Source organism: Neofelis nebulosa, chromosome 1, assembly GCF_028018385.1.
Source record: "Neofelis nebulosa isolate mNeoNeb1 chromosome 1, mNeoNeb1.pri, whole genome shotgun sequence".
Taxonomy (NCBI): domain Eukaryota; kingdom Metazoa; phylum Chordata; class Mammalia; order Carnivora; family Felidae; genus Neofelis; species Neofelis nebulosa.
The window spans coordinates 56,174,744-56,199,426 of NC_080782.1; positions in this window are offsets into that span (position 1 = coordinate 56,174,744).

The following is a 24,683-nucleotide window of genomic DNA, read 5'->3' on the forward strand; positions in this document are numbered from 1 at the left end:
TACGCTTTGCAATTGGCAATCTTCCTGATAAAAATGCATCTACAGTGAGAAAGAAATCATCTTGATGATCACATATTTTCCCCTGATAATTTCTGTCTCCTACAAACAATGTTCAGTTAGACCAAGTGAATAGAAAGCAATGATTTTTCTCCTGTTGTTCATCAGATTGCCTATGATTAAAATAATTAAAATATATACATATATATGCATATCTAGGCTTCTATACCTCTTGAAGGAGGGCCAAGAACAATTGGTTTTTAAAAACCTCATAAAAGATTCTAATATTCAGCAGAGACCAAAAATGACTTTCTATAGGTGAATGCAAGGTATACCTTGGCATCAGGTGGCCCGGTGGAAGCATTTTGAAAAGCATGCCCTCTCTGTATAAGTAAAAAGTAGTGGGAAAACAGTAGTTAAAGTTTTTCTTTTTACATTTACTCTTCTGTTCCTCTTTGGATCAGTATACCATAACGATCTGGCTCTAGTCTACTAGTTTACTTCATGTGCTTACAACCGGCCCTGTGACATAGTGTTCCCATCATGCCAGCCCTGCTGTTCGTCCCATCGGTCAAACTCTTTCTGGCTTCAAGACTTTGCAGGGCTCTACTCCCGCGTGGTCTGCCCTTCCTCCGATTTCACTTGATTCACTCCTTCATATTGTTCACTATTTTGATAAAAATTACTGCACAGACAGGCCACCCTGGCCACCATCCCATTACATTAAGATTTTCTGTATCATATTTACAGATCTTATTGATATCTGAAATCATTTTTTTAATAATATTTATGTTTTAGTGTGTTGCATCATCACCTGTGTCCAGTATAAGTTCCATCGAGGACAGATATTTTATGTTGATCATTATATCTGGACACATTATAAATTCCAAAATATTATTGTTGAAATAAATTAATTGAACTTAGAAAAAAAAAAGTCCAATTTTCCTTCCACGATGCAGGCTTCACATGATCTGTCCCTTGCCTAGAACTCTCTTCTGGGAATTCCCAGTATTTCCTTGTTTGGATTTCAGTCTCAGTGTCTTGGGGCTGCCTTTCCTAAACACCTTACTTAAGTAATTGTCCCTTACTATTTTGCAGGGTAGTGATATATTCATTTTCTTCTTAGCACATATTGTGATCTATATTGTTGTATTCATTTTCCTGTTTATCTTTTTTATTTATTCATTTGTTTATATGTTTATATTATTATTTCTTTCCTCTTAGATTGTAAGTTTCATTGGCTTTTGTTCATTGTTGTGTCCTCAAGTTTTAGGAATGAAAAATTTTTTTAGAGAAGACAGATCAACAAAGAAGTAATTAGAACTTGATGAAAGTAGCACATAAGAAACATACCCCGGTAGTAGTGATAATAGAGAGGAGAGAGTAATTAACTCTCCACAAGAAGGATCAGGGACTATATCAGGGAAGAGGTAATGTCCAAGAGGGGGAAACTAAAAACGCTTTCTCACTTAGCTCCAATAACTAGATAGCTGGTGATAAACCTCAAGACCTCAAATTCAATCATGTAAAAGAAAGAATTTTTCTTTACTTCACTGGAATTAAGTGATGACGACGGGGCCTACGGATTCCAGTAAATGTGTAGAATAGCTGGTAGAAGAGATGAGAGCAGATATTGGTTGGTGTTCTTGGTTAAATAGAGAATCTTCCTAGGTAGAGAGACAATAGTGCTAACAATTATGTTCTCTAGTTTTAACTGCTAAATATAAATGTGACTGACCAAATATTTATTTTTCTCAATTCACATTATAACACTATGCACTTTTTGGTGCTGCTATTGTACAATTGGGCTTGTGGGCCTCTTTACACAAATGCCACTGATGTCACTCCATGTAAGTTTAAAATACAGCTATTTGGCAAAATTCTATAAGCAAAGGAACAGCAGAACATACATGATTTCCCATGCTTTCATTATATCATAAAAGGAGTGTTACATTATGGTCACGATTGGATAAATCATGGCAAACTTTCTAGTAAAGATGGACCCTGCCCCCATCATTTTGCATGTATTTATAGGAAAAGAGGGACAGGGGATCTCTATGTGACTATATAACAATGGAAGCGTCTGATGTAACTGACCTTATTAGAAAAGAGGAGCTTCCAAAATAACAGACATGCAGAACCAGATTTACTAAGTTATCAAGGGGGGAAATAATGATCATCCACATAAATTGGATTTGTCTCTTTTCAACTATGATGGATCTATTTTGTGAATGGGCATATCCATTTATATAGATAGATAGATATCATCAGGGGTTCCAATTTTGGTTCTAAATCTTATAATAATAACTCAAAAAGTGATTCTATATATAGAATGGACATTTCAAAAAGGTTTAACCATAAAATAAATTTACACATAAAAAAATATGGTAGTAATTTCTTTAACAGTTTTCAAAATGTTACCTAAGATACACACATGTGTGTGGACAATAGGAAAGCTTTTTTATATATGTCAGTAAAAGCTTGGGATGACTGGGTGGCTCAATTGACTAAGTGTCTGACTCTTGATTTTAGCTTAGGTCATGATCTCACAATTGTGAGATCCAGCCCCCCATTGGGCACCATGCTGGGCATAGATCCTGCTTAAGATTCTCTCTCCCCCTTCCTCTGTCACTTTCTTGCTCAGGTGCACGCGCATACTCATGCTCTCTCTCTCTAAATAAATAAACATTAAAAACAATAAATGTCTCATGTGTAGCTTTATGTTTGCTAAGTTATTCAAATCATTGATGTAGGATGAGATGAAAGATGCAAATGGACATGTTTGCTGTTTACTCCTAATTTTATAATTCTGAGTATTGAAGGTTATTCATACCCAGTATCACTACAAGATTACCAATGTGTGTGTAATTATTGCTAGATATACTAATGGGTATATTTTAATTTGTTTTATTTATTTTCCTTATAGGCACTGTTTTATAGTACATTAAGGATACAAGAATACACTAGTAGGCCAAAGAAACAGAAATACATGGTTCAGAAACAGCAAAATTATTTTAGAAATTTTATGTATTATAAAATTGTCATTTCATATCAGGGGAACAAATTTGCACTATTTTATTTTTTATTTGCAATTTTGCTAATTAAAAAAAGGGAAGTTGGCCACTTCATATCACACTCCTATCCTAGATGGTTGACAGTTTATAAGTGACATTAATTGAGCTCTTTATTAAGTGAAAGGAATAGTTCTTTTTTTTTAAATTTTTTTTAACATTTATTTTTTAGATAGGGAGAGACAGCATGAACGGGGGAGGGTCAGAGAGAGAGAGGGAGACACAGAATCTGAAACAGGCTCCAGGCTCTGAGCTGTCAGCACAGAGCCTGACGCGGGGCTCTAACTCACAGACGGTGAGATCATGACATTAGCTGAAGTCGGATGCTTAACCTACTGAGCCACGCAGGTGCCCCAGGAATTGTTCTAATAATGCAATCTTCTCAACAACACTAAGACATAAGTATTATTGTTATCCCTATTTTGCTGACAAAGAAATGGAGATAGGGAGTAATTAACTAAAGTTGTCAAGGTTAAAATTGTGAACAAGTGAACATTACCTTGTTCCACATTTTCTTGAGAAAATTTTTGTTTTGTGGAAGGAAGGTGGGGTGAGAGGAGGATATGTTGAAGGAAAGGTGTATATCCTTTTAAGCTGTGTAAACTCTAGAAACAATCTTACAGCCAGTCAATTATATATTTATTGCAACATTATTTTTAGACTGAAAAGTTGCGAAGTGTTATGGAAGACTCTAGATCTACTAAGATTGAGGCTAATCCATGTATATCCATGATAGATATTTTGGGTAAATAAAAGCAAATTATAAAACAGTATACAGTGTGATTCTATTTTGAAAGAAAGAAAATTCATACAATATGGATGTACATAGAAATATTGAATATAACTATATAAAACATATGTACTACATAAAAATGAGCTGAAATGATATACACAGTAATTAAACATGAGAAAGGAGAGCCTGGGGGTAATGATGGTTGTGATACTGCTATTTATAAGAAGTATGTTCAGTTATTCAGATGACCAAAATATGTTTCTCATTATATTTGGTCTGTGATCACAGTTCCTGGCTCACAGCTCCCCAAATCCTTGGAATTTCTTAAATGTTGAGAGTGATAAAGGTGTTTTGTTATGTTAATGAGATGACTTTGGGAAGCACCTAAATATGGGGCTGAAGCCAACCATGCCATTGGAGGACTGGAACTTTCAGTCTCACTTCCTGACCCCTGGGGAGGGGAGAGGGGCTGTGAAGATTGAATTAACTGCCATTGGCCAATGATTTAATCAATTACGCCTATGTAATAAGGCCTCCATAAAAACCCAAAAAGATAGGGTTTGGGGAGTTTCTGGCTTGGTGAACATATGGCAACATAGGGAAAGTGGCATGTGCTCAGAGAACATGGAAGCTCCCCACAATTTCCACATACCTTGTCCTATGTGTCTCTTCCATGTAGCTATTTCTGAATTATTCCCTGTTATACTAAACTGGTGATCTAGTAAGAAAAGTGTTTCTCTTTTGAAAATTAATCTAATCTGAGGATGAGGTCCTAGGAACCACTATTAATAGCCAATTAGAAATACAAGTAACAAGTGGCAGTACCACTTTTTAATACTTAATCTTCCAGTTTTATTAATCATTTTTGCTAGGTAACTATTCTTTTTAAACTTAAAAAAGTAAAGTGCATTGTTTAGAGTTTTTAGACACATAAATTAATATTGAATCCTACCTTGTTTTTAAATTTGTAACTGAAATATATTCATTATTTAAGAAACTTGAAATACAACACACACAATGTTGCATATAACCAAATGAATTTGTGATATTCATTGAACAATTTCATATATTCGCAGCTACCAGGACTTTGCATCAGTAGTAATATTGGTAATGAATATTTTTCTGAAGTATTCACACTTTGTTTTTATCCAAACTCAAATAGGATATAATAGTGAGTTTGGAAAGTATAAACTTGTGTTCAAATTCTGTCACTATATGATAGCAGATAAGTCATACTGAAATTTTCCATCTCCAAGACCCGTAATACAGTACAACGACTTTTCATTTTAATTAAATTGCATTTAAAGAAGATACCAGTTTTTATGGTATGAAAGTGCTTGTGGTGATTTGTAGTATCAAATTTACTGAACTTTATGTAATTCTTAGTGCCTCTGCAAATATTTGCATGTGACAATATGCATGAAATGCTATTGTGCTTTCACTGAGTAGTATTTGAATTTGGTATGTAGGAATTGCTTTAATATCAAATAGACCAAACTGTAATCCTTCTTCTGACACTGAATTTCTCATGTTATGGAGTCTCCTTTTTCTCAACAGCAAACAGTGTTAATCATATTGCCTCATGGAATTTTTTAAGAATTAAACTGAATTATATATGATAATATTAACATAGATTCAATATATAGTATATTTTAAATAAATATTAATTCCCTTCACTGACACTAGCCCACTTGAAAAGAAACTAAGGTAGGAAATTTGCACCATTATAACTCATCTTGAAATACATATACCTTATTCAATTTCTACCTAGACTCGTGTTCTATTTTTTTTTAAGTTCATTTATTTATTTTGGGAGAGACAGAGGCAGGACAAGTTTGGGAGGGGCAGAGAGAGCGGGAGACAGAGAATGCCAAGCAGGCTCTTCACTTTCAGCACAAAGCCCAACATGAGACTCAAACCCACGAAGCCATGAGATCATGACCTGAGCCAAAACCAAGAGTTGGATGCCTAACCGACTGAGCCACCCAGGCACCCCACCTTGACTCATTTTCTAGACCTAATAGCTTTTCATAATAAAAGCTTATAAATTATATCAAAAAACTGCTCACCCAGGGGAACAGAAAATTGGTGTACATCAATGGTATAGACCATATTGTAGGATTTTACTCAAAGAACTTTTGTTCAAATCCTGACTTGAGACTTAATAGCTCTCACCCTTAGTTTTATTTGCAAGACAAGTTTGACTTAGTAACTAACAGGAAGGTGGTACAATCTATTGGTTAAGATCATGAATTCTGGTACTGAATTACATGAGCTCAGTTCCTGAAATCTCCACTTTATAGTTGTGTGACCTTGAGCAAATTTCTTAAATGCTTTGCATGAATTTCCTTCTCTGTCAAGCAAAGATAATAATAGTACCTTCTTATAGATATTACTGTGAGGGTTAAGTAAGATATGCAGAGGGGCAGCTGGGTGGCTCAGTTGGCTGAACGTTTGGCTCATGTTATGATCCCAGGGTCGTGGAGCCTTCTCAAGATTCTCTTTGTTTCTCCCACTTCCCCTCTCCCCCACTCACAGGTTTTCTCTCTATCTCTCCCTCAAAAAAAAAAAAAAAGATATTATGCAGAAAGTACTCAAAACAATGTGAATATAGCAATCGCTATAAGTGTTTGCCCTTGTAATTATGGGTTTGTAATTCCCATCAGATTCTTTTGAGGATTAAAGTGAATACACAGTACTAATAATAGTATATTTATGATGCAAAGTGTAACTTAGGGTCATTAATTTTGGATGCCATTTTATTACCTCTCCCTGCTCATAAACATTACATAAATTCTAGTGGAGCCCAGTAAATTGGGGGTTTTGTGTAATGAGAAGGAAATAAATAATGTTTTCTTTAATATTCACAATGAAACAAATTATTGCTTTGAACTATTGAAATCATACCTATTCCAAGGAAGTTATTAGGAATATCTTGAGCAGAAAATATCTCCAGATATTCTGTGATAATAGAATGTAAAATAATAAATGTAACAAATAAGTATTGTTAGCTAGGTTATATTATTTTAAAAAATACAAACCGTAGATTTCCTTTTTCAACAGCATATAAAGTTTGAAGGAGAGAAATAGAAGTTATTTTTTCAATAAAATGGTTTCTTTGATATATAAACTTAGCATATAATTTCTATTCCTTTTATATAGAATAGGAGAAAGACTAATTTTCAGAATTTTAATAATTAGTAAATCTATCATAGTAAGATGAAGTATGACCTATGAGACAAAGATATATATGCATAAATAGAAACTGTAGTTTTTCAACATTCTAAGTTACAGAAAGATGCCATTTAATCTTTATTAAAATTTAAACTTTTAGGGCAAAGAGAAAACAATATAATCATAACTGTGACCTTTCTGACATAGAGATATTCTAATTTGCAATTCATATAACCAGCATAATTTTTACTTGTCTTTTTATAAACTTATTTAAATGTGAGTTTACATTCCTGGCATGGTCCTAATTGTAACTGATATTAGACAAATAAATCAAGTAAAGATGATAATGAACCAAATTATTAGATACCAGAAGATTATGCATTAATCATATCTTTGGCACTGACTCCTGATGGAGAACTATAAATCTGTATTCTTAAACCTCAAGTCCTTCCCAAGGGAGTTGGATATATGATAGATAATAACACTCCGCTGCTCATATCCGTCTGAACACTTAGAGAAATATTCTGAATCTAAATCCTTAGTTCTTACTGTTACGCCATACTACAGCCTTTCAATAATTTTGGTAGGATCATCTTTTCTAGAACTTCTTATGACCTCTAGATAAAAAAGGTATGGAAAAATGGCTAGGATAAATAGCATTTCTGTAGAAGTAAAGAAAATGTCATTATTCTTCTTGATGTAAGCAAAAGTAATGAAAAAGGCTTCCACTATATATTCTTACTAAACCTCACTGGTCTTATTTTTTTATTGCAATGGGATTGTATCTTATTATATACTACTAATCATCATCCACAGAGCCCTTGACTTTTCCTGACTATATGATGACAACAGACATTCCAAATTATTGTTTGACATTAATGATCATTTTACTAGCTTTCTAGTTTCCCAGGCTCACCTATCACATTTTTCATCTTAGCATACTGAGACAGAAATATAACTCTTATATAGCATCTCATCCTCCCCAGCACTTCTCAAAAGTCATTTCCTAAAACCGTAAAACTGTAAAACCCTCCTTTTTCACAGAAAATCAGAAATAGTTTATATAGTCAAATAATTTATGGAAATATTGTGTGCTATGTTCCACTTTATACAGTAACATTTCAAAGAGTCTGAGAGGTCAGGTATAAGGGAAACTATTTCATTATATTTCAGCAATATGATCTACTTCATTAAGAATAGGAATAGTTGGCGCCTGGGTGGCGCAGTCGGTTAAGCGTCCGACTTCAGCCAGGTCACGATCTCGCGGTCTGTGAGTTCGAGCCCCGCGTCAGGCTCTGGGCTGATGGCTCGGAGCCTGGAGCCTGTTTCCAATTCTGTGTGTCTCCCTCTCTCTCTGCCCCTTCCCCGTTCATGCTCTGTCTCTCTCTGTCCCAAAAATAAATAAAAAACATTGAAAAAAAAATTAAAAAAAAAAAAAAAAAAAGAATAGGAATAGTTATTTTTCTTTTTTTTTAAATTTTTTTTTACGTTTTATTTATTTTTGAGACAGAGAGAGACAGAACATGAATGGGGGAGGGGTAGAGAGAGGGAGACACAGAATCGGAAGCAGGCTCCAGGCTCTGAGCCATCAGCCCAGAGCCCGACGCGGGGCTCGAACTCACGGACTGCGAGATCGTGACCTGAGCTGAAGTCGGCCGCTTAACCGACTGAGCCACCCGGGCGCCCCGGAATAGTTATTTTTCAATAGTCGATAAGATTTATTGGACCATCCATTGGGAAATGTATCATTGCTTGTTTTATTTCACATAATAATGAGCTTAAAAAAAGTATGTACTTATTGTTTTTACTATATTCCAGCATGATATGCTGTCCAATTTTTCACTTTATTCATTAGTTTTATCTGTCAAATCATTAATTAGTTATAGCCATTCATTGACTTGGCAAATATTTATTGATGAACTTCTCTCAGACACTGTTTTAGGCACTAAGGCTATATCGGCAAAAATCCCGATTCTGTAGATCTGCCTTTCTATAAGTATTGAGAAAACAATAAGCAAACAAATATTAATGATTACACAATATGTTGCTTGATAATTATTGTGAAGAAAAAGTTTTAAAGGGAACTCAGAATTGTGGTGATTTCGAGTTTAAGTAGTGTGATGAACAGTAAGGAAGGTGAGGTAGGTAGAATGAGTCATGTTGGTATTGGAGAGATGCGTTTCTTGAACAGAGGGAACAAAAAGTGCAGGTGCCTGGAGCTAAGTACATGCCTGGTCCATTCAAAGAATACCAAAAAGACCAGAAAGCTAGAAATGAATGGGTAAAGAAAAATAGAAGATAAGGTCAACTATGCAACAGGAATCTTTAAGGATTTTACAGGACAATGTAAGCATATGGGTTTTTACTTTAGGTGAATTGAAAGGCCACTAGAGGGTTATGAGCAGAGGAGCAAGAAGATCTGACTTATATTTTATCAGAATTATTTTAACTGCTGTATTGGGACTAGATTGAAGAGGACAGGGGGTCAATGAGCAGAAAAAAACAGAGAGACCACTTCACATGCTTCTACGCTAATTAAGGTGAGAGAGGATGATGGCTTGGGCAAGATTACAGTGGTGGAGGTCATGGGGCAGGGTCAATTCTGCATTTATTCTGAAGATATATTTAACAAGATTTCCTAAAAGAATTAAGAGTTACTTGAAGGTTTAAGGCCTTAAATAATTGGAAAGATAGAATTGTAATTTTCTAGGTTGTAGAGCACATTTTAGCGGGGAAGATAAGGGCCTCAGTTTTTAACTTGTGAAGTTTGACAGGATAACACTCAGTAGCATTGAGTAATAGTGAGTTGAATATAAGGTCTGGATTGTAAGATAGGTATACATACTAAGAATCTTCATTATAGCAATTATATTGAAATGAATGGGATTTCATGAGATCTCTAAGGGTGTTCAAATAAAGAGAAGAAATTTAAGGGCAAAATCTTAGTCTTGGGCTATTCCAGTATTCAAGGGTCCAAATATAAGATGGAGTCCATAAAGCACACTGAGAAAGAAAAGCCATTTAGAGAAGAGGAAATCCATGAGATTAATGAGTATTTAAAACCTTTTGAAGGAAGTATTTCACAGAGGAAAAAGTAATGAAACTTCTGATATTATAATTGCATTTATCAATATTGTCCTTTTATTTTCAGTATTTTTTAGTCTCACTATTCTTATTCACAGCATTTTACAACCACGTTGTATTTAATTACTAATTTAAATATAATTGAGGACCTGCTATGTGTGACATATTAACATCTACCCATTATAGATATTATCCTAGGAATGAAACGTTTGGATATCTTATAGTGTATCTAAACAGATACCTTTATATTGCATTAAAATAAGTGATGTGAGATTCAGAAACTTGAGTTCTGCATGGAAAAGGAAGGTGAAAGAAAGTGTGAGAAAATGCACCAAAAATTAGATGTTGCTTCAGAGTCTTAAACATTTTGAATTTTTCAAAGAAGTAGGAAAGACTGGCAAGATTCCAGGTGGAGCAAAGAGTGACAAAATAGATTTTGGAAGCCTGAGAGACCATAGCACATTTTGGAAGAGTAGGTATATCTTGACGAAGCCGGGGTTCAAGGACATCACAAGATAGGTACAAAAATTGAACTAAGAAACAAGAGTCATGAAAATGGATGTTTCATGCATACTAAAGTGTTTTTGAAACTCTCTGTAAGTGATGAGGATCATTAAAGAAATTCATGTAATAAAATAGAGTGTATTTGTATTGGTAGCATTTGGGAATTAAACTGGTAGTAGGTAAGATGGGTTACTGAATTATTGTAGTAGCTCAGACAAGAATTTCTCGAGACTACATACAAGCAGAGGGATTAGGTATCTGGAGAGGGATAAGCATATATTATAAAATTTTTGTTAATATTTATTCATTTTTGAGAGAGAGAGAGAGAGAGAGAGAACATGAGCAAGGGAGGGACACGGAGAGAGGGAGACACAGAATCTAAAGCAGGCTCCAGGCTCTGAGCTGTCAGCACAGAGCCTGATGCACGGTTCGACCCACGAACCATGAGATCATGACCTGCACCAAAGTCTCAGACGTTTAACTGACTGAGCCACCCAGGCACCCCATAGGATGAGTATATATATTATATATTATATATTATATATTAGATGAAGCAGAATGAGCATGATTTAGTGACTTTTAATGGAAAATGTATCTACAAGATTATCAGGTCTTTATTACTGAGAAGTAATACAAAGAAGGAAAGGCTCCTGTGTGTACACATATTTGTTTTGTAAACAGAGCTCCAGGAAAAAAGATTAAATATTACAAAAATATGACTTTGGGTCTATGGGGCATGCAGAAAATAAAAGTAAAACAAAATAGAAGTTTAGGATTTAAATGAAAAATTCTCACTGGAGATATGGAATGTGACACCATCAATATATGGGGGATATTTGAAACAGAACAGCATAGATCACTCAAAGGAACATTTAAAGTGACATAAGAAAATTCAATAAAACACAGGGTAAAACACTGAGGAGTGGTAGAATAGAAAGGCAGAATAGTACAGGAGGAAGGAGAGGAACAGGGAGATAATTGTATAATAGCACCAAGGGAAGGTTGTATTTCCAAAATTAAAGAATAGTCATAGGCTTAAATATTCCCAAAAAATCCACAGCCAAGATAAGAATAGGAAAAAATGGCCACAGAGTTTTGAAATTAGGAGGAGTCCTTGTCACTTGGGAAATTCGTGAAATAATTGCTTCACATTATTGATACTGTCTGTTAATAAATATTAAATAAACATGTTCTTACATAGTTGCTGAGAACTTAATAACAATTATATGTGACTTATGAGACTATTTCAAGCCTGACAGTTTTAAAAATCTTAGTCACCACAGTTGCAGAAATTTAGACTGCCAAAGCTCTGGAAAGTTTGGTTACATTGGGATATTACTGAAAGACATATTTACAGTTTTCTGTTTCTTGTTTTTTGTTTTTTTTGTTTTTTTTTGTTTGTTTATTTTTTGGAAAATTAAGCTGTTACCTGAAGTGAATACTACGTTGTACATTGTTGTTGAATTGGCAGTGTGAATAACTCTCCTTGTTAACTAGAGTCAATCTGATGTAATGTTAAAGTGTTCATAATTGTTATTTCACCATTTAAATTTTTTCTTAAAATATTACATGACTCAATGTAAAGAAGGCACATCTAAAACAACCTGAAACGTTGTAAACTTATGTAGAGTAAAAGCTAATCATCTTAACAAACTGTCTATCCTGCATTCCGTTCTCTGTACCCCGTCACTGGCTAACAGCAGATACGACTGGTCGTTTGTTCCTACAGATCTTTAAGAACATATCTATTATCACTACCCAATAGAATTTTCTGAGGTGATAGAAATATTCTATCCAATACAATTGACAATACAAGAGACAATAGCCACATGTACCTCGTAAGCACTTGAAATGTGACTCACGTGACATTTTAAATTTTATTTAATTTGAATTAATTTGAATCTGAATGGCTGCATATGGCTAGTGGGTAGCAATGATTAATTTGCTAACACTTTGAGGTTTTATTATATATCAGGCACTAAGAAATGTAGGTTTATTAATCCATTTAGTTTTCACAACAAATATATCAGATAGGTATTGTTATTATCTCCACTTTAGAGATGAGGAATGGATATAAAAGATTATGTAAGTGATTTAATAACAGCACCGGTAATCAATTCTGTAGTGTGCATCCCACACTCACTAGTACCAGTCACCAGGCTACGTGATTGGTGCTAGCCCACCAGTCTAGTGCTAGCACTAATGATTTATACTGGTTATAGTCAGCAGTCACAGCTTCCAATAGGCACCAATACACCAATAGGGTGTATTATGTTACCACCCCCAGTTTTCAGGTTAAAAAAATAGGCTTGGAGGAGATTAAGTAACTCGCTGAAAATCATAGTACATTGTGGACACCAGACAGAATAGCCTGTCTGACCTCCATATTTGTTCTTTTCACTTACCAAAAAATTAATGCTTTCCTGACAAGAAGCAAAAGGAGAGTCAGTTTCTGGCTGGGTCAAGATAATCACAAACACGTTTTCTTGGACGGCCTTTCATCATTTCCCTATCCCCAACAATAAGGAAAACACCTTGGCTTTCAAAAAACTTCCCTCTGCTCCCTTTTCCCCCTCCTACCAAACAAAGTGAGATAATTTTGCCTTTTAATAAATTCCATAAATAGCCTTAATATTTTAAAGAGTGTATCCTTTTACACAACAAAAAATTCCTAGAAAAGTGAAAGAAAGGCTATTTGAGTTGGTTAAGTGACTGATCAGAGCTCAGTCCTTGTATCTATTAGAGCAGCTTTGCCTCACCTGCTTCTCCTTTGTTTATCACCACACCTGCCTTCAGCTGGCAGAGCAGATTAATTCTACTTTAGAAGAGATGTCTCCACTTTGCACTGAGAAGGGAAATGTTTCATAATCTATGTAAGAGATTTGGCCATATTACTCCACTGACATTCTCAGTCTTCCTGACTAAATATCGCTCTTATCATAACTTTTGGCAGAGCTGTGAGTTACAGACTTGGTATTTTAATGTGAAGTTTTCTTCAATGGCTTAATAGATGACATTTTATAAACTTAAAAAAAAATTGCCTTCACGTGCTAATCTTGAATCACTAAAAATATGTAATCATTCCACTTAAAATCTAAATGTAGTGCCTTAAAAATGCCACATATTGTGATTTGTTGTCATAATTCTAAAATTCACTGAGATCAAGTCATGATTTATTAGAGCTGAACTCATTTCTTCTCTTAGTTATCATTTTTTAAAAAAAATATTTGATTGATTGACTATATTGTTATTTAGGCTCTGACTAAGCATGGGGGAATATTGTGTATGAGACATTAATCAGGAAATTATGCATTGCTTTCACAACTGGACTTTACTTTGTAATATTGTATTAGCTCTTCACAGGCAAATTATTTTAGGTAATTACCTCATTTTTCAGTGGCCATTTGATGGATAGAAGTTTCATCCAGATTCTTTTGTGTAATTTAAAATCTTGTGACGATTTGTTTTTCTCGTTCATAAAAAGTCCAGTTTCGATAGTTATACATCAGACTCATGAGGCCAGTTGGAGAAAACCCTAGCTGTAGATCTCATTCTCCCAGATTCTTTCAACCTCACTCAACCTAGCAATTTGAGCAAGTGTTACCAAAAAAAAAAAAAAAAAAAAAAAAAAAAAATTAAAATGGTGTATCTCTCTATATCTAAAACTAAAACTGTGCCCATGATTTGTATTTTTGTATCACTGAAGTAAAAGCTGAGATTAGGTTTTAGCCCATCGATAGAGCACATTGCATAATTAGGATTCTTTGTCTTTCTAACCAGTTCAATTAGCAAAGTTTCTGTTATTTTCTATAAAGAAAAATGTAGGCTTCAAGCATCTGAATTTTCCACTTTACAAATGCATGTCTCTTTTCAGTAGTCTTAATATTAAGTAGTTTAGCTGATATGAAAAAGAGTATAGCTTTAATTAATATTGTAATATGGCAAAAAATATGTGGATAGACTACTCTTATGCATGTCATAATTGTAGTTGTCAAGCACATACAATGTATTAGCAGACCTCTCACCCAGCATTTTATTATATATATTTATGTATGTGAACTGCCTAGTATATTCAGACCATTCTTTCCCCATATTTTTAATCTGGGATGTCATATAATCATGACTGTTTGTTGTGATCTTGTCTATTCAGAAACATGCTGCTGTAAAATAGCTTCTCCATAAATGTCAAGTAATGTAAAATTGAATGCCTATATTTAAATAGATTTTAACAGATAATAAAACTCTTGAGATTAAAATGGTTTCATTCAGGGAGGTAGAAAATTCTTTCCACAGTGTGCAATTTATGTGTCATGTTATGTAAAATACAATTTTAAAAATACTTTTTTAAAAAGCACAAATGAAAAGTATCTATTGAATAAAAAAAGGGAAGGCAGTGTTCTCATTGCAGGTCTAGTTGAAAATGTGAAATATAATGACAAGGTATAAACTTCTATTTTCTAAACATTGCTTTGACTAAATTTGCTTCTTGCTAATTCCTTTGGGGGTTATTCCAGAGATTCAAGCTATCAAAACAGATTTTTTACTCACAACCTAACCTTTCTTTATTTAAGACAAAACAAAGGAATTAGAGAATCTTGACACACTATTAGATGAAGCGTAAGAGAAAATTGCTTTTCCATTTACAGGTATGCATTTGGCACTTTATCTCTGAACACCCAGTATATCACAGTTTACAAGAGACGTATCTTGTCTCTTGAAAGACCAGTTACTGACAGCCTTTCACTCACTAAATATTAAAATGGACATGTAAAATTAGATGTCTGATAAATAGTGTATTCTTAGGAAGATGATTTTTTGGACTAATAAATATTCAGCAGTCTCTAGAATGGGTTGGAGGTAGAAAAGGGAGAGGTACAAATCCCAATTAGGTTGCCAAAATAGTTTATGCATGAAGGAAAACAGATCTCATAAGGAGAGGAGTGTCAGATGGATTCCAAACAAGGAGCCATATATGAGCAATGACAACCCTCAACCAAATCAAATCACAGCTAACCAAGGGCATATCTAAGTCAAAGATGGGTTTACTGAAATGTTGCAAAGAGGAATATTGTACACAGTGGGCTGTGGGATATCTGATAAAAGGGTGTTAGGAGGATTTTATGTGAAGATTTGAGCTTATTTTAGGTGATTTGGGGAAGGGTTCAAGGAGATGGAGATAATTCCTAGTAAATCTTATTTTATTTATTTATTTATTTTTAATTTTTTTTAACGTTTATTTATTTTTGAGACAGAGAGAGACAGAGCATGAACAGGTGAGGAGCAGGGAGAGAGGGAGACACAGAATCTGAAACAGGCTCCAGGCTCTGAGCTGTCAGCACAGAGCCCGACGCGGGGCTCGAACTCACGGACCGTGAGATCATGACCTGAGCAGAAGTCGGACGCTTAACCGACCAAGCCACCCAGGCGCCCCTAGTAAATCTTATTTTAAAAGCAGGAGATATGGGGCGCCTGGGTGGCGCAGTCGGTTAAGCGTCCGACTTCAGCCAGGTCACGATCTCGCGGTCCGTGAGTTCGAGCCCCGCGTCAGGCTCTGGGCTGATGGCTCGGAGCCTGGAGCCTGCTTCCGATTCTGTGTCTCCCTCTCTCTCTGCCCCTCCCCCGTTCATGCTCTGTCTCTCTCTGTCCCAAAAATAAATAAAAACGTTGAAAAAAAAAATTAAAAAAAAAAAAAAAAAAAGCAGGAGATATGAAGTAATCCTAAAAGTATAATTGGTACAGAAGCAGCACAATCACTAATATAAGCATGGGTAAGGAGATAGTAGGTTATTTTTGTTGAACACTGTTCTACTTTTATCTGTTTCAGACATGATTATGGAGGTTTTCTGTTTTGTTTTGTTTTTCTTGATTCATCATAGTCAGCCAGTGCCTGGTCTGAACTTCAGTAGAACACCCAGCCTCACTGACAGCACCAAAATAGCCTCTGAGCCATCAGGGCTGCCTTTCCTTTCTCAAACACGGTACAGAGACACAGTTGATGTTAGAAAAGATCTGTTTGTAAATGCGGGGCTGGGGGATTGTATTCAGAGAAAATAGGAGTCAACATTTAAAAAATATGTATAGTGGGATAAATTTTTATGTTTGTTATTTTCTGAATTCTAAGAGATTGTAGCATTTGTGTCCATTTACCAGATGCAGCAGCTAGTGGTGGGAATCAATTTGGAAATCTGCTTGAGGCACACAGATTATAAAAGGAAAGGCTGGGTTTTGCACTATGATCCTTCAGCTGCTGAAATATATAGTTTTTCTGTTTCAACAATATAAGGAACATGTGTTTCAAGTTAGAATTGGAAGTAAGTGGTGATGTCATGGGCAGAATTTGGCAGTGCAGTATGTAAATTGATTTGGAAGTAAAAGAAGCTGAGTTTCTTTTTAAATATGTTAAGTTTGAAGCCATGCTGGAATATCATGTAAGTATCCACTTATCCACTGTTAACTTTACTTTTATGTTTTTTTTGTGTGTGTGAGAAAAAAGGAGTAAGTATCAAAAATATACAACTCAGTAACTTATGACAAAGTTGCCACTTGGTAACCACCAAGGAAGTTAAAGAACTGAAGCATTGCCCACATCCCCAAATTTCCCTTCAAAGCCCCTCCTAATTGTTACCTGCTTTCTCACAAACAACTGTAGCTGATATTTTGATAGTAATGATGATAATTTCCTTGCTTTTCTTTGTATTTTACCACTTGAACTTGTGTCCATATATGTTAGTTTTTTCTTTGTGTTTTATATAAATGAAAGCAAAGAGACTTTAACTTTAGTCTTCTTGTCTATTTTGTTCAAAATTATGATTGTGAGAGTCACCATATTTGGTTTGTGTAGCTGTGATTTGCTCAGTTTCATTGCTGTGTGGTAAATGATTTTATAATTTTTCCTTCTTTTTTAACATTTTTAATATTTGTTTTAACATTGTTCTGTTGATAGACTTTTGAGTTATTTACAGATTTGGGCTTTACACATGTTTGTTCATATTTCTTTGACATATATATACTATCTGTTCAGTAGGAATGCAGTTGCTGAATCCAATGATGTATCTATCTTCAAACTTAGTAAATGATACCCATCTGTTTTCCAAAGTAGGTTGTACCAGTTTACACTCTCAATGTATGAAAGATTCCTTTCTTCAGATACTTGGCATCATTGACTTTTAAATTTTGGTATTTCTGGGGAGTTATATTAATAAAACTGTCATGGGTTTTAGCAATAGTAGTGTTTTTATACTTTACATGCCTTTGTTACGACAGTTTAATACCTTTTGAAAGTTTATTGGCCATTTGAATACTGTCTTTTGTTAATTATCTTGACAATTTGTGGGTTGGTGGGGCTTCGTTTCCTTATGATATATAGGATTTATTTGTCTATTCTGTATATGAGCCTGTTGGGGGTAATATGTGTTGTAATTACCTTTTCCCACAGTGTAGCTTCTTTTTCACATCTTTAATGAGGTCTTTTGATGAATGGAAAGTCATTAGTTTAATATAGTCCTTTATAACTCTTTCTTGGATTAGAACTTTTTGGGTCCTATTTAAGAAATTTTACTAGTTTTAGTTCATGAAAATATTTTCCTAGATTATCATCCAAATGAACTTATTATTATTATTTTTTACCTTTCAGTATTTAATTAATCTAGAATTGGCTGTTGTATACAGTAGGAAATAAGTGTTGTTTTTTCTCTTCTTCCATTGTGATATCCAGGTGTCCCTTCCTATCACTTGAAAACATCTTTGTTATCCACTGCTCTGCTGTGTTATTTTGGCATAAGCTAAGGATCTATATATGTTTGGATCTTTTTCAGGGTTCTCTGTTCTATATCTGTGGTTTAAAATTGGGTTATTTTTCTATCTTTAGACAGCTATGAATAAAGCTTATAGGAACATTCTTGTTCCAGTCTTTGAGGATATATGTTTTCTTTTCCCTAGGTAAATAAATACCTTCCTTAATTTCTCTCAAAAATGATTTCTAGATTTCATTGGACAGGTTTTGAACATTTTTGTTAATTTATCTCTAATATTTCTTCTTTCTGGTACTATTGTAAATGGTATATTTTAATGGTAATTTTTATTTGTTATAATTATTGTAAAATAATTTTTTGGCTTGTTATTTTCTTTTATTAAGTTGTATATTTATTTTCATTAAAATTCACCACATTTAGGGGCACCTAGGTTGCTCATTGGCTGAGTCTGACTCTTGATCTTAGCTCAGGTCTTGATCCCAGGGTCATGAGTTCAGGCCCCATACTTAAAAAAAAAAAAAAAAAAAATCACCACTTTTAGAGTTTTATGATGTTAACAAGGGCATACAGCTGTGTAATCCACACCAAAATCAAATGAAACAGTCCCCCATCAGTCCAAAACTTCTCTTGTGCCCCTTTGTAATGAAACAATTTCTCCAACCTTAGTCCCTGGAACATACAACTTTTTCTTTTTTTCAGAGTGCCATGTATATAGAATCATTTAGTGTGTGGTCTTTGACACTTAATGCTTTCATTTGGCATAATGTATTTGAGATTCATCCATGTTATTTCATGTATTAGTGATGCATTCTTTATTATTGCCATCTCGTATTATTTTATAGATCCATTCACATGTTGAAAAACATTTGGTTTGTTTATAATTGCTATAAACATTATTTCAGGTAAATTCCTAGTGGTGGAACTGAGGAATAAATGGTACACATAGAACACATTTTATTTATTTGTTTGTTTGTTTATTAAATGTCTATTTATTTTTGAGAGAGAGTGCAGAGAGCATGTGTGCAGGTGCGAGCAGGAGAGGGGCAGAGATTGGAGAACAGAGGATCCGAGGTGTGCTCTGTGCTGACGGTGGACAGCCAGACACAAGACTTGAACTCATGAACTGCAAGATTATGACCTCAGCCAAAGTCAGATGCTTAACTGGCTGAGACACCCCCTAGAACATGTTTTATAAGAAAACACCAAACTTTTCCCAAGTGCCTGTAACATTTTGTATTTTCACAAGCAGTGTATTAGAATTCTAGTTCCTCCATATCCTCAATGTGGTAAAGTCAGTGTACTTGTATATGTGCTTCATTTCTGTCTTAGTTTTACCCATTTCCAATATGTAGTGATGTCTCATCGTGGTTTTAATTGACATTTCCCGTATAACTCATAATGTTGAACGTGACTTTATGTGCTTATTTGCCATCCAACTATATTCCTTTTAAAATTTTTTTTTAATGTTTATTTATTTTTTAGAGACACAGAGATAGAATGTGAGTTGGAGAAGGGCAGAGAGAGAAAGTGAGGCACAGAATCTGAAGCAGGCTTCAGGCTCTGAGCTGTCTCCACAGGACCCAATGTGGGACTCGAACTCATAAACTGTGAGATTGTGACCAGAGCCGAAGTCAGCCGCTTAACTGACTGAGCCATCCAGGTGCCTTTGCCATCCAAATATATTCCTTAGTGAAGTGTCTGTTCAAATTTTTCATTAAATTTTTAAATTTAGTTTCTTTTTTAATGTTGAATTTGGACATTTCTTGACATATTTTAGATACAAGTCTTCTCTCAGATATGTGCTTGCAAATATTGTTTCCTAAACTACATTTATCTTTTACTGCCTATATAGTCTCTTTCAAAGAGCAGAAGTTCATAATTTTGATCAAGCCCAAATTATAAATTTTCATTTATGGATACTACTTTTTGAGTAGTGTCAAAACAATCTTTGCCTAACTCATGGTCACAAAAATTATATCATATATTGTCTTCTAGAAATTTTATAATTTTGAATTTTATATTAAGGTCTATGTTCATTTTGAGGTAATTTTTGCACTTAATATGAGGCATGAATTGATGTATTTTTTGTCATGTTTCCAATTTTTTAAAAGCTCTTTTCTCCATTGCTTTGACTTGGCACCTTTGTTGAAAAATCAGTTAATCACTTATGTGGGAGTATATTTGTGGTGAGTTTGATTAGAGGTATATCAATTTAATTGATCTTTTTAAAAAAAATACTTTTTGAAATTACAGAAAAGTAACTAATGGGGTAGATATTTCATAATATCTAAATATTGTCAAGACTCAGTGTTGTCAAGATGTCAGTTTTTCTTGATCTATAGATTCAATGCAATCCCAATTAAATTCTCAGCAAGTTATTTTATGAGAATTGATTTTAAAGATCATATGGAGAGGAAAAAGACCTACAATAGCCAAGAAAATATTGAAGGAGAAGAACAAAGTTGGAGGACTGACACTACCTAACCTTAAGACTTATTATAAAGCTGCAGGAATCAAGAAAGTGTGATATTGGCAAAAGAACAGACAAATTGTTCAGTAGAGGACAATAGAGAACCCAGAAATTGGCCCACATAAATGTAATCAACTGATTTTTGACAAAGGAGAAAAGGAAACATGAAGGAGCAAAGAAAGTGTTTTCAACAAATGGTGCTGCAACACCTCCATATCCATATGCAAAAAATAAAGATAAAAAAGAATCTAGACATAAACTTTACACTCTTTACAAAACACAACACTGTAAAACTCCTAAAAGATAACATAAGAGAAAATCTAAATGGTCTTGTGTATAGTGATGCCTTTTTAGATACAACACGGAAAGGACGATCCATGAAAGATATATTGATAATTTGGACTTTGTTAAAATTAAAAAACTTCTCAGTGAAAAACAGTATCAAGAGAATCAGAAGACAAGACTGGGAGAAAACATGCCCAAAAGACACACCTGATAAAAACTCTTTTCCAAAATGTACAAAAACTCTTAAAACTCATCAATATGAAAACAATGAGCCAAAAATCATAAAACACTTCACCAAAGAAGGTACTCAGATTGAAAATAAACGTTTAAACATATGTCTCACATAATATGTCATCATGGAAGTGCAAATTAAAACAATGTGAAATCCGGGGCGCCTGGGTGGCGCAGTCGGTTAAGCGTCCGACTTCAGCCAGGTCACGATCTCGCGGTCCGTGAGTTCGAGCCCCGCGTCAGGCTCTGGGCTGATGGCTCGGAGCCTGGAGCCTGTTTCCGATTCTGTGTCTCCCTCTCTCTCTGCCCCTCCCCCATTCATGCTCTGTCTCTCTCTGTCCCAAAAATAAATAAAAAACGTTGAAAAAAAAATTAAAAAAAAAAAAAAAAAAAAAAAAAAAAAAAACAATGTGAAATCACTGAATGCTCACTGTAATTCCCAAAATCCAGGCCACTGACAATAGTAAATGCTGGGGAGAATGTGGAGCATTAAGACCTCTCATACATTACTGGTGGTAATGCAAAACGGTATAGTCACTTTGGAAGAGAGTTTGGCAGTTTGTTAACAAAACTAAACATACTCTTACCGTATAATCCAGCACTTGCCCTCCTTGGTATTTACCCAAAGGAGTTGAAAAGTAATGTTTACACAGAAACCTGCATACAGATGTTTGTAGCAACTTTATTTATGATTTCCAAAACTTAGAAGCAACCAACATGTCCTTCAGTAGGTGAATGGATAAATAAACTGTGGTACAACTAGACAATGGAATATTCATTAATGTTAAAAAGAAATGAGCTATCAAGCCATGAAAAGACATGAGGAACCTTCAATATATATCACTCAGTGAAAGAAGACAATCTGAAAAGGCTATATGTACTATATGATTCCAATCATATGACAATTTGGAAAGGTAAATCTGGAGACAATGAAAAGATCAGTGGTTGTTGAGATTGGGCGGAAGAGAGGATGAATTGGTGGAGCAGCAAAGGTTTTTAGGGCAGTGAAAATGCTCTGTGTGCTGTTATAAGAATGGATATATGTCATTATAAATTTGTCCAAATTCATGGGACAACACCAAGAGTAAACCCTAAAGTAAACTGTGGGTGATTATGATGTATCAGGGTAGTTCATACTTGGAAAAAAAAATGTACCATTAATGAGTGATATTAATAATGGGTAGGCTCTGCCTGTTTTGGGGTAGAGATTATATTGGAAACTCTTTACCTTCCAGCCAATTTTGTTAAAATTGCTCTAAAATAATAAAGAAAAGAAAGAGATAGCTTCTGTTCACATTGAGTTTCCTGCACAGCTTTCTGGTTTTACTGACTTTTGCACATATCTTTATTGTTTCCTTTTGGCTATTTGCTTTGGTGTTGGTTTTCTATTTTTTTTTTCTTTCTAATTTCATAAAGTGGAAGCACAGGTAATTAATTTGAAACTTCTGTTATTCGCTGATATAATCATTTAATGTGACAGTTCCTCTAAGGAATGCTTTAGCTGCATGCCATAACTTTTGATATATTGTGGTTCTATTTTTAATTGAATTTAAATTATTTTCTGGTATTCTTTGTATTTACTTTTGTGACTCATGGACTTATTTTTTACAAGTATGTTATACTATAAATTGTGCAATAAGGATGCATTTATTTCATGTAGTATAAACAATAGGATGCTTGAACTACGTAGAGGAGGACATTAACTATTATTAATCTGTTGAGTTAATCACAGAACCAACACTAAAAGTTACTTGTGTTAGTCACCTGAATCCTGGTACCATAGATTAGGAAGTTGTCTAAGAATTATGTAAATGTTAAATTTATGATGCCTAGTACCATTCTTTATAAATTTTAAGTCCTTAAGTGCTTTTCTGTTTGGCCATCTCTTCCTCTCCTTCTCCTTCTCCTTTTTGTCCTTCTACTTCTTCCTTCTTCCTTATTCCTTCCTCTTCCTTCTTCATCTTTCTACCTCTTCCTCCTCCTCCTCCTCCCCCCCTCCTCCTCCTCCTCCTCTTCTTCTTCTCCTTCTTCTTCTTCTTCTCCTTCTTCTTCTCCTCCTCCTCCTCCTCCTCCTCCTCCTCCTCCTCCTCCTCCTTCTCCTCCTCCTTCTCCTCCTCCTTCTTCCCCTCCTCCCCCTCCTCCTCCTCCTGTTCCTCCTTCTTCTGCTGCTGCTTCTTCTTCTTCTTCTTCTTCTATTTCTTCTTCTTCTTCTTCTTCTTCTTCTTCTTCTTCTTCTTCTTCTTTCTTCTTCTTCTTCTTCTTCTTCTTCTTCTTCTTCTTCTTCTTCTTCTTCTTCTTCTTCTTCTTCTTCTTCTTCTTCCCCAATTGCCAGAACCATGTACCACACTGATGCAGGGAGATAAGTTTCAAATATTTCATAAAAAGTAATATGTTCTTAAATAAATCCTTAAAAATGAAATTGACCTGTTTGGGTTATTTAAATCACACAAACAGGGACCCCTGGGTGGCTCAGTTGGTTAAGCTTCCAACTTCGGCTCAGGTCATGATCTCACAGCTTGTGGGTTCAAGCCCCATGTTGTGCTCTGTGCTGATAGCTCAGAGCCTGGAGCCTACTTCAGATCCTGTGTTTCCCTCAGTCTCTGCCCCTCCCCTGCTCAGGCTTGATCTCTCCTTCAAAAATAAATAAGCATTAAAATTTTTGAAAAAAAAATCACAAAAACAAAATTTAGAGGGAAAAATAATACCACTAGGAAATATTTTTCTTGAAATAGTTTCTTAGTGTGTTATTTTACAAAGCCATCAAACGTGGTGAGTTGTACAATAAGAGTGAGAATCACTTTTTTTTCTTTTTTTAATCATTAGATGGAATTACTTGTGAACCCCTTTGATCTTTCATACTTGATCAAGAGATTGACAAACTTCTTGGTTGCTGTATAATTTTACATCCTATATAAATTGCTGTAAATGTCCTTGAGCTTTGTTGAGGACATGGTTAAGTTAGTTGGAAACAACTTGATCCTTTGGGGTCTTATTTTTCAACTTTGTTAGATGGGATAAGAACTACATTTCTTTTAGGATTAATCTTCTTTTCTACTGAGGCAAGACCCTTCATAATATTCTAATCAACATTCCTCAGATTGTGAGGTTTTCCACCGTAGCTGGATGGGAACAGCCACTATTCTTAATCCTAATGAATGTTGGGCATGGTTCCCTTTTTTTTTTTTTTTTTTTTTTTTTTTTTTCCTGGCTGTGGGTAATACCTTGACAGGCATACACTGATCACCTGATTACTCCTAGGGGACACTAAAAAGATCTTCAGAGTTCTATCTCTGTATATCTCTCTCCTCTCTCCTCTGCCCTGCAAATTCTAGCCACCTTGGCTTCCCTAAATTTGTGATTCTGTTTCCTCAACTCAGGGAGAC